Source organism: Schistocerca serialis, chromosome 1 (genome assembly GCF_023864345.2).
Source record: "Schistocerca serialis cubense isolate TAMUIC-IGC-003099 chromosome 1, iqSchSeri2.2, whole genome shotgun sequence".
In the NCBI taxonomy this organism is placed as follows: Eukaryota; Metazoa; Arthropoda; class Insecta; order Orthoptera; family Acrididae; genus Schistocerca; species Schistocerca serialis.
In genome coordinates this window covers 100,940,528-100,953,131 of record NC_064638.1, presented here as the reverse complement: position 1 = coordinate 100,953,131, position 12,604 = coordinate 100,940,528, and positions in this window count along the sequence as shown.

The window sequence follows — 12,604 nt, the reverse complement described above, 5'->3', positions numbered from 1 at the left end:
GCGAAAAGTTGAAAATGCACATTTATTTGTATTCTTCTGCTGACTGAATTTGGTCGCAAACTGCCTTTAGAGTGACAATGCACCGTTCAAGCCTACACATGAAATGTTTAGGTTACACTTTAGAATCACTGCATTGGAAATTATGCCATCTAAAACTTTTGTATTATCACATGACCAATAATGATTCATTTCTGAAAGCAAACGCTCAGTTCCTGCGTTGGACCCCTGGATTCACAGAGCATGTTCTATAATATGAGGCAGGACTCTTACTTCGATGCATTTTTCTTTCAATACTTTAAATATTTCCAATCATCTATTGCGCAGTTATTCCTTGGAATCGTTCCAGGAACTTAATTTTTCAACTACAACCGTTTTGACAACACGTTATTCATCAAACGGTTCTGCACCATTGAATTCTACACTTCTTAGTTTCTGCATCAAAGGTATACTTGATTCTGTATCACTCCAGTGTAGCTCATTTTTCACGATGATCCAACAAAGTTAACTATAATCTGAAAACTGCTACCCCCCGTAACCAAATATTTAAGTGCTGTATTATCGAACGAATGAACACAGAAATGAAACCTACCGTGAGCAGCTTGATCACGGTCATACAATTGCTTCAACATGAAGATAGTAACTGTTCTCGAAAGAACAGATACCATCGATGAGCGTGCAGCTTCTCTAGAATAAATGATAATTGATTGAAATCCTCAGCTGCCGACAGGTGTTGTTGATATACCTCGATGGGGACAGCTGAAAATGTGTACCCCGACCTGGACTCGAACCCGGGATATCCTGCTTACACGGCAGAAGCTCTATCCATCTGAGCCACCGAGGACACAGATGAAAAGTGCGACTGCAGGGACTTATCCTTTGCATACGGGAATCGTCACCTTAGTGTGCGCGAGTAATGAGTGGGGCAAATGTCTATTAAGTACGTTACGTATGTAGATTGTGGACAGTTGAGAATGTGGGTCTCGCGGGAAGCGTGCAAGGGATAAGACCCTGCAGTCGCGTTATCCATCTGTGTCCTCAGTGGTTCAGATGGGTAGAGCGTCTGCCAAGCAAGCAAGAGATCCCGGGTTCGAGTCCCGGTCGGGGCACACATTTTCAGCTGTCCGCATCGAGGTATATCAACAACACCTCTCGGCAGCTAAGGGTTTCAATTAATCAGCATCCTTCAACACACACTAAATCTTATAACTCAAAAAAATCATTTTTTTCCTGTTTTTTTTTTTACCTTTGTAACGAGGAATTAATAACAAGACATTGTTTCCTTTCCGATTTCTCCATTGCTTATTTCTAGAAGATTATGCTGACTTTAAGCAAACCACAATTGTAATTGAGATTTCTCCTTACTCAAAACTCTCATTCAGAGAGGAAAAGTGATTTTACAGCAGGATATAAGTTCAAAATTCTTTTAAGAGCAGGAAGACGTGTTTGGTAATGCCGACATCTTGTACTGCTGTAAGCTAGCAATTGACGTTAAATGACATTTAAAAAACCGCAGTATCCTTTGAGTCTTTCGACACTTACAGTATAAATATGAAAATGAATAAGTGTCTTAAATCAGTCGCAAGATCGCTTTCCCGTTTCGGGCGATATGTTCCTCTTTAGTTCATTTGCTACAGTCACAGATTAACCTGTTGAAGATAGGCAGCTGCTCCGAAACTGGAGACATGGAAATAACGGAAAGCGATCTGGAGACTGAATTTGTTTTTGTAAGTAACGATCGCGGAAAGTCAATGAAGACGAATATGTCTAGTTTGTATAAAATACGGAATTAATTGTAAATTTTACAAACTATATTCGCTATATCAATTGGCAGCTTCACAACGCTGTTTTCATACTGTTGTTGATGATATGTGCCATACAGCCCACATCTATAAGACCTGCTTGTAATTTATCAAAATATTTTCTGTCACTTGTGTTTACTCCTTCAAACATACTGGTCGTACTGCCAGCAGATAAAGATACAAACACTTTTTCTAGGTAATGATGAGCGTTTGGGGTCACTGGCCGGGTGGCCCTCTTGCGGGGCAGGTCCGGCCTCCTGGGTGCATTCGATGCCACATTGGGCGACCTGCGCGCCGGATGGGGATGAAATGATGATGAAAACAGCACAACACCCAGTCCCCGAGCGGAGAAAATCCCCGACCCGGCCGGGAATCGAACCCGGGCCCTTAGGACGGCAGTCCGTCACGTTGACCATTTTCTTAAAATCTCATTTTGCTCGCTATTGTTCGTTGCAACTGCTCGGGGCGGACGTCGTAAGACACCCGTTTAAGTACATTTTTGATCGATTAACTCAGTTTTTTTATTACAGAGGGCAGCTAACCCTCTGACCGAACACGCTGAGCTACAGTGCCGGCCTCAGCTATCGGGGCGGACTTTGTAGGTAATGTCATGCGGAACTAACATCACATTTTTAGATATGAGATTAGGATCACAATTTTCAATAGAAATGAAGTACAATATTTTTTGATGAACCCCGCTTCCTGAAATGAAATGTTTAACCAATATTACAAGAAACATTGTTTATTTGTGACTACTGATCTCAGTGGATAAACTTTCAAGGCTTACGTAGTTCGTTAAGAAGTTGTTCGCACCACGGAGTTAATACATTGTGAACAAGGGCTTCAACTTTCGTTCGTTTGCAACTGAACGTTTGCAACGTTTGTTCTGCAGTCCATAACTCAGTAGCTACAATTACGACAAAATGTACGATAGACCAAAGTTCTCTCAGCTGCAACAGTACAGCTTCTTAATTTACTGGAATTTCACAAATGACGCCTTCAATATTTACCCACTCTATGAGTTCTCTCAGCTGCAGGCAGTGCAGCTTCTTAATTTACTGGAATTTCACAAATGACGCCTTTACTATTTACCCACTTTTTTTTTTTGTCATCAGTCTACTGACTGGCTTGATGCGGCCCGCCACGAATTCCTTTCCTGTACTAACCTCTTCATCCCAGAGTAGCACTTGCAACCTACGTCCTCAATTATATGCTTGACATATTCCAATCTCTATCTTCCTCTACAGTTTTTGCCCTCTACAGCTCCCTCTAGTACCATGGAAGTCATTCCCTCATGTCTTAGCAGATGTCCTATCATCCTGTCCCTTCTCCTTATCAGTGTTTTCCACATATTCCTTTCCTCTCCGATTCTGCGTAAAACCTCCTCATTCCTTACCCTATCTGTCCACCTAATTTTCAACATTCGTCTATAGCACCACATCTCAAATGCTTCGATTCTCTTCTGTTCCGGTTTTACCACAGTCCATGTTTCACTACCATACAATGCTGTACTCCAGACGTACATCCTCAGAAATTTCTTACTCAAATTAAGGCCGGTATTTGATATTAGTAGACTTCTCTTGGCCAGAAATGCCTTCTTTGCCATAGCGAGTCTGCTTTTGATGTCCTCCTTCCTCCGTCCGTCATTCGTTATTTTACTGCCTACGTAGCAGAATTCCTTAACTTCATTGACTTCGTGACCATCAATCCTGATGTTAAGTTTCTCGCTGTTCTCATTTCTACTACTTCTCATTACCTTCGTCTTTCTCCGATTTACTCTCAAACCATACTGTGTACTCATTAGACTGTTCATTCCGTTCAGCAGATTATTTAATTCTTCTTCACTTTCACTCAGGATAGCAATGTCATCAGCGAATCGTATCATTGATATCCTTTCACCTTGTATTTTAATTCCACTCCTGAACCTTTCTTTCATTTCCATCATTGCTTCCTCGATGTACAGATTGAAAAGTAGGGGCGAAAGGCTACAGCCTTGTCTTACACCCTTCTTAATACGAACACTTCGTTCTTGATCGTCCACTCTTATTATTCCCTCTTGGTTGTTGTACATATTGTATATGACCCGTCTCTCCCTGTAGCTTACCCCTACTTTTTTCAGAATCTCGAACAGCTTGCACCATTTTATATTGTCGAACGCTTTTTCCAGGTCGACAAATCCTATGAAAGTGTCTTGATTTTTCTTTAGCCTTGCTTCCATTATTAGCCGTAACGTCAGAATTGCCTCTCTCGTCCCTTTACTTTTCCTAAAGCCAAACTGATCGTCACCTAGCGCATTCTCAATTTTCTTTTTCATTCTTCTGTATATTATTCTTGTAAGCAGCTTCGATGCATGAGCTGTTAAGCTGATTGTGCGATAATTCTCGCACTTGTCAGCTCTTGCCGTCTTCGGAATTGTGTGGATGATGCTTTTCCGAAAGTCAGATGGTATATCGCCAGACTCATATATTCTACACACCAATGTGAATAGTCGTTTTGTTGCCACTTCCCCCAATGATTTTAGAAATTCTGATGGAATGTTATCTATCCCTTCTGCCTTATTTGACCGTAAGTCCTCCAAAGCTCTTTTAAATTCCGATTCTAATACGGGATCCCCTATCTCTTCTAAATCGACTCCTGTTTCTTCTTCTATCACATCAGACAAATCTTCACCCTCATAGAGGCTTTCAATGTATTCTTTCCACCTATCTGCTCTCTCCTCTGCATTTAACAGTGGAATTCCCGTTGCACTCTTAATGTTACCACCGTTGCTTTTAATGTCACCAAAGGTTGTTTTGACTTTCCTGTATGCTGAGTCTGTCCTTCCGACAATCATATCTTTTTCGATGTCTTCACATTTTTCCTGCAGCCATTTCGTCTTAGCTTCCCTGCACTTCCTATTTATTTCATTCCTCAGCGACTTGTATTTCTGTATTCCTGATTTTCCCGGAACATGTTTGTACTTCCTCCTTTCATCAATCAACTGAAGTATTTCTTCTGTTACCCATGTTTTCGTCGCAGCTACCTTCTTTGTACCTATGTTTTTCTTCCCAACTTCTGTGATGGCCCTTTTTAGAGATGTCCATTCCTCTTCAACTGTACTGCCTACTGCGCTATTCCTTATTGCTGTATCTATAGCGTTAGAGAACTTCAAACGTATCTCGTCATTCCTTAGTACTTCCGTATCCCACTTCTTTGCGGATTGATTCTTCCTGACTAATGTCTTGAACTTCAGCCTACTCTTCATCAATACTATATTGTGATCTGAGTCTATATCTGCTCCTGGGTACGCCTTACAGTCCAGAATCTGATTTCGGAATCTCTGTCTGACCATGATGTAATCTAATTGAAATCTTCCCGTATCTCCCGGCCTTTTCCAAGTATAGCTCCTCCTCTTGTGAGTCTTGAACAGGGTATTCGCTATTACTAGTTGAAACTTGTTACAGAACTCAATTAGTCTTTCTCCTCTTTCATTCCTTGTCCCAAGCCCATATTCTCTTGTAACCTTTTCTTCTACTCCTTCCCCTACAACTGCATTCCAGTCGCCCATGACTATTAGATTTTCGTCCCCCTTTACATACTGCATTACCCTTTCAATATCCTCATACACTTTCTCTATCTGTTCATCTTCAGCTTGCGACGTCGGCATGTATACCTGAACTATCGTTGTCGGTCTGCTGTCGATTCTGATTAGAACAACCCGGTCACTGCACTGTTTACAGTAACACACCCTCTGCCCTACCTTCCTATTCATAACAAATCCTACACCTGTTATACCATTCTCTGCTGCTGTTGATATTACCCGACACTCATCTGATCAGAAATCCTTCTCTTCCTTCCACTTCACTTCACTGGCCCCTACTATATCTAGATTGAGCCTTTGCATTTCCCTTTTCATATTTTCTAGTTTCCCTACCACGTTCAAGCTTCTGACATTCCACGCCCCGACTCGTAGAACGTTATCATTTCGTTGTTTATTCAATCTTTTTCTCATGGTAACCTCCCCCTTGGCAGTCCCCTCCCGGAGATCCGAATGGGGGACTATTCCGGAATCTTTTGCCAATGAAGAGATCATCATGACACTTCTTCAAATACAGGCCACATGTCCTGTGGATACACATTACGTGTCTTTAATGCAGTGGTTTCCATTGCCTTCTGCATCCTCATGTCGTTGATCATTGCTGATTTTTCCGCCTTTAGGGGCAATTTCCCACCCCTATGACAAGAGAGTGCCCTGAATCTCTACCCGCTCCTCCGCCCTCTTTGACAAGACTGTTGGCAGAATGAGGCTGACTTCTTATGCCGGAAGTCTTCGGCCGCCAATGCTGATTATTTATCAAAATTTAGGCAGTGGCGGGGATCGAACCCGGGACCGAAAACGTTTTGATTATGAATCAAAGGCGCTAGCCCTATACCACGGGTACGGTCAGTACCCACTATATCATACAAATTAAAGCTCATAACAATAACATGTGGGATGCTCTCTATATAGAGCCGACTTTGATGAGATATCAGAGCAATTACGGGGAAGTACCAGCTCAACCCTCAACGATAATATTATATCTTTTGTTAATATCATTAATGTGAAATCTCTGGGTCCTGAATACTAAGGATTTAATTTCATGATAGGTTTTAATAAAACATATTTATGCCAGCAATTTTTTACATTTTTAAATGCATGTTTTATAGAAACAACGTAAGCAGAATTTCTTAGGGTGTGTGAAATGAAATCACCCACGATTAGATAGAGAAAAAGTCATGTGTTTTAGAAGTTACTGCAACAGCAGGCAGAAGAAGCCAGCTAATGTTAGTTTGATTTGTCACGCTGAACGATATCCGGGCTCCCATCATGTGAAATGGCAAATGTGACATAGCAAACTTTACAGTGAACTTCATAATTAAGATTCGTCTCTTCGAGGAAAGGATATTTTTCCTTTGAATTGCAAGAAAAGGTGCATTTGCGTTTAGGTATAATATCTTAGTTCAATAGCAATACGTCATATCAACTAACACTAGACTAAGCAGACGTCTCTCTTTATTGTCCACAGTATACGCTAAACAACGAAAACCGTATGTGAGAAAACCGCTGACCCAGCTTTTCTCCTGTCGGTGTCAAGAATAGTTCGGTTTTTAATTGAGGAAGACGGTGCCAAGAAATGCGGGACCTATTCGGGTCCCAACAAAAATTCTGGAGATGCAGGACACGCAGGACTGTCAACATACCACGACCTCGCAGGCTTTTTGTGGTCTATTGTTCCTTCGTCCCGAAATTGGTTATTAATACTGCGTTAGTGCACCGATTTTGTCCCAGCTACTAAAATAAAGCAGATTGTTCGATAGACAGGCATGTTTTGTTTATTTTTTTCCACGTCATTTTCACTTGTCTATAATACCGCATACAAAGTAAAGACACTTAGAATGTCAAAATTCTAATAGCGAAGTTTAGTAAAGTTTCGAAGTATTTGTAACAAAGTTCCTGAATTTAATACCCTCCAGGAAACACGTCGGACTCAAATTATCATTGAAACCGACTGAAGCATAATGCTCCGAAATATTTTGCAAAGCATGGAAAGTACATAGAACAGATAGATTAGGCGCCTTGTTCATTGCAGTTGACAAAAATGTGCCTATCGAGGTTGTTATTGAGTCTATCTTTGAAGTTATCTGGACGCGAGTAACGTGCCAAGGTGGTCTCAAATTAAATATCGTATTTCTTTTATTTTATTTTAAAACTGGCCATCCGATGCCGCCGTGTCGGTTTTACAATTAATGATTTTACTTTGATGTGGAGCCACAGTCATATGAAACTTTTTGAAAGATATAACCCCATTTGGCTGTGCAACAAGTTTTATTCCACAATCTAGTTTTCGGCCTTAGTCCATTTTCAAGGGTTACAAGTATAAAAAATGATTACACTTGAGTCATTAGACTTGTGTTCTACTCAATTCTAATGATTTTTGATGCCTGTAACACTTGAAAACAGCCTACGCCCGAAACATAGATTGTGGAATAAAACCTGCTGTACTGTCAAATGGCGTTTATATCTTTCAAAAAGATTTTCAGTCATTCAGAGAAAGACTACGTTCAATAGCGCGAAGGTACTCAGATCATGAAGAGTAGTTGGAGGCGACTTTAGCCTACCGACTTCAATGAATTCCTTGCAGCTAGTAGGGACAGGCTGTCTTGCGAAATAGTTTTGAGCACGATCGCCGAAAACTGTCTTGAGCAGACCGCTCACAGTGGAGATGTTTTAAACCTTGCAGCTACAAACATGCGTCTTATCGACCATGTCAGTGTAGAGACGGGGATTAATGATCCTGATGTCACGACAGCGACGATGGTTACTAAAGTTAATATAACCATCACGAAGGTTAGGGTAGTTATTTACACTTGAAAGAACAGAGAAGAATCCGTTAGCTTCCCACTTAGACAAAGAATGGACACCACTTAGTGTCTGTACGACGGCGTAGAGAGATTATAGGCAAAGTTGAAACTGACGTGGTTAGTTTGGGGGCGATATGCAATGAACAGTAACTGAAGAATACAAGCCAGGATCGATAAAAAGCATTCTTTTGGATAATCGGTTTTGACAGAGCTATGCTGTCATCATCGGATCTTATGTTTTAAAATTTTTTTACGGCCTGTTGCCAATCAGTGTTGCAACTTACAACCTTAATGGACAACATGTTGTAAAAAATTTTAAAGCACAGGATCCGATGATGACAGCATAGCTCTGTTGATACCTCTTGAAGCGTATGATCCGATGATGACAGTATGTATAGCTCTGTCGGTACCAGTCATCCAATAAAACAATTTTCACGGATTTAACTTGTGAAATTTTCTTCTCTTATCAAAGTCCAAACTGATTGTATAAAGCACTTTGGAGAAATATGTACCAAGTAAGTGGGTTAAAAACGGAAAAGGCCCACTGTGCCTTAATAACAACATTTGGAAACTGCTCAGGAAGCAGAGACTCTTGCATTCTCGGTTCAAAAAAGAACGCTCAAATAACGGCAAGTAAAAGTTAATACAAATGGAAACCTATGGGAAGGGGGGGGGGGGCGGGGGGGCGTAGCATGCAAAAGCTTCCACCGTCATAACTTAGCAAAAGCTCTAGGCGGAAAGCCGACAAAATTCTGGTCCTATGTAAAATCACTGAGCGGTTTGAAAGCGTTGACCTATCTGGTGGGGCAATAGAGGACAGCAAAGAGACAGATGAAGTTTTAAATTTAGCGCTGAAGAAATCATTCATGCAAGAAGATCATACAGACTCCGGTAGGGAGAACATAATATCAGTCATCCTTGGCGCAGAGAGACAACGAAAGAGTTGAAAACAAGTAAGTTCACAGGTTAAGATGCAATTACTGATATTACTGTTTGCTTTTACATTTACAGTTCGGTTATCAGAAATTTGTACATTAATTAAAGTAAACCAAATTTGAAGTTAAATAAAATTACAGACTTTTTGTGAAGCTTACACAGTAGTAATAATTGTCAATATGCAAGCTTTCATAATGGAGCAGTATCGTCTTTTAAGTCACACACTGCTAAAAAGCTTTATATTTTGCAAAGTAAACGTCATTTTTATAGGATTTAAAAGTAAGCCAACAAAAGATTTTCAATTTATGGAATTTTTAGATTTACTGTCACTACACATCGTAAGTACTGTACGAAAATTAAGAAAAAGTGACGACTATAATATAAGGCAGGCAATATTTTTCTCATGATTTCTTAGTTTTATCTCTAAAGCAACCTTTTCTGGACACTTCGCCCTTTTATGTGTAACGTATTTTACTGCGACATTACCATTTTTTATTAAGGTAGCAGCGTCACAAAATCACAAACCTCTACCGTAGCAACATCAATGTACAATCACAACACAATGACATAACATTTCAAGTCATACAATATACTACTATCCAATGAACAATAACCAAGACTACATGTCACATAATTTCTATATGATATCACACATTCGGTAACAATTTTTTTCGTAATGTGACCTTACCATAGGATTTTACATGAATCTCATGTTTTCTCATTTATCTGTATATTTATTTTTAAAAATTTCCAACCTTCAGGGATACAAAGCTTATACTAACTATCATAATAACAACATTTTTATTGTGGATTGTATGAATTCGTGTGAAGAATTATTCCAAAACTTCATGTCACCCGATGCCTAGGTGAAACCTACCAGATTTACGATGTGACAGTCACAGATCTGTAAGTGATACTGTCATTTAAGACAGTAACAAGGTTTCTACGGCTAATTACATAGTATGATTCCGCTATGGTACTGGCGAAGCTGTAATTTGTAAGCTATACCTGGTAGAATAATTATGAGCCTCGTTACCCTACGCCTAGATGGGATAGGAGTATTTTTATGAATTATTTTCCCAACGGCAACCACATAAGGTTTTTATACTGGTGTACAGTTACGCAGTATATGCGTAGTACGATAAGTTAAATGCAACATCAACGCTTCATAAAATACATGTTCATGATCTTGAGAATCGTCGGCTGACGTCTAGGTGAGAGAAAGAGACTATTCATCAACCAATCTATGGAAAAAGGAACCACAACTAAGATTAATGTAAAACAACTCATTACCTGTCATTGTTTGCACTTGATGTATCCTGCAATCTACATTAACATCCCTTTTAGAGTACAATCTCATAGTACGGTTACGAAAAAGATGTTATTCGGTTTCAAGAGTATCTACGATAAAGTGTTGCAACAATTTACATTGCTGATGTATCTAACCGTACTTTCATATTCAGCGAAATAGTGGAGACCGAGAATAGATAGGCAAGTGATTTCTATGAGTGGTTTCGGTATATAATAAACATGGGTGCGTTATGATGGCAGAATATTTTTGTGGACGTCTAAGTGGGTAATCTGTGAATCACACTGAAGTACCTGCTGAGAATTCATCGAACCATCTTCACATTAATTCTCTATTATTCCACTCTCGAACAGCGTGCCGAAAAAAAATGAACACCTATATCTTTCCATGCGAGCTCTGACTTTCCTTATTTTTATTATGATGGTCGTTTCTCCCTCTGCACGTAGGCGTCTACAAAATATTTTCGCTTTCGAAGGAGGAAGTTGGTGACTGAAATTTCGTCAGTAGGCTCCGCCGCAACGAGAAATGCCTTTGTTTTAATGACGTCCAGCCCAAATACGTATCATCTGTGACACTCTCTCCCCTATTTCTCGGCAGTACAAAACGTGCTGCCGTTCTTTGAAACTTCTCGATGTACTCTGTTAAACCTATATGGTACGGATCTGACATTGCGCAGCAGTACTCCGAAAGCGAACGGACAAAAGTAGTGAAGGCAGTCCCTTTAATGGATCTATTGCATCTTCTCAGCGTTCTGGCGATAAAACGCAGTCTTTGGATCGCCTTCCCCACATCATTTTCTATGTATTCTTTCTAATTTATGGCGTTTAGATTTGATTCATTTATCGTAACACTGAAGTTTGAAGGATTCCTTTTAGCACTCACGTGGATAACCCCACATTTTTCAATATTTAGGGTCAATTGCCAATCATGTAGGTATCGTTTCTAAATTGTTTTGCAATTTGTTTTGATCTTCCAATGACTTTACTGGGTGGTAAACGATAGCGTCATCCGCAAAAAAATTAAGATTGCTGCTCAGATTGTCTACTAAATCATTTATATAGATAAGGAAAAGCAGAGGCCCGTAACACCACCTCTGGGAACGCCAGAAATCACTTTTGTTTTACTTGATGACTTTTTGTCAGTTGCTGCGAACTGTGATCTCTCTGACAGAAAACCACGAATCCAGTCGCATCACTAAGACGATATTCCACAAGCACGCAGTTTGATTACAAGCCTTTTGTGAGGTATGGTGTCAAAATCCTTCTGGAAATCTAGAAATACGGTATAAATTTTAAATTCCTTGTCGATAGCACTCAACACTTCGTGTGAGTTTGTGTTTCACAAGAACGATGTTTTCTAAAGCCATGATGAATGTGTGTCAAAAGACTGTTCTGTTCGAGGTAATTCATAATATTAAAAAAATAACTTATTATGTGTTACAAAATCCTGCTACATATGGAAGTGATTCATATGCGCCTGTAATTTAGTGGATTTCCGCTGCTGTCTTTCCTGGACATTGGTGTGACTCGTGCAACTTTCCAGTTTTTGGTTACGGATTGTAACGTAGCAAGTTATTACGAGATAACATTCGTCGCAGAAAGGCACGCATCCATGTAGCGCGGTGGCTTCAGTATGGCTATGTTTTTTCTTCGCTCCGACTGACAGCGCAGCTGACGTTACCAGCCGTGACAACAGTCTCAAGTAACATTTTGCTGGTACGCAAATTCAAACCGCTACGAATCTAAATAAACCATAGTAATTATCATCCGATTTTGTTCAAACTTGGTACGCAATTTTTTGTTATTAAGGAAGGGATTCTGTCAAAATTTCATATTTTTATCTATTATAGTTACAGAGATTGTGAAAAATTACTTAAATGTCCAAAAACCGACACTTATGTTCCAAAACTCAGTTAGAAACAATAATCAAATGACTTCTATTATCACCTGAAGTAATACAAAGCTCACAGTGTATAAAATCACTTACTTAATTGCAATTTTCTTTTCAAAAGTTTAATTATCTACGATATGTAGCATAAAAAAGCATTCAAAATTATTATTTGCTTATTATTTTTCTGTGTGAATACATGGGAATGAATGAGAGAGTGTATGCGGGACATACATTAAAACTTAATGTCATTTTATGTAAAACTTTATAAAATTGAACTGTGGGAAAATTG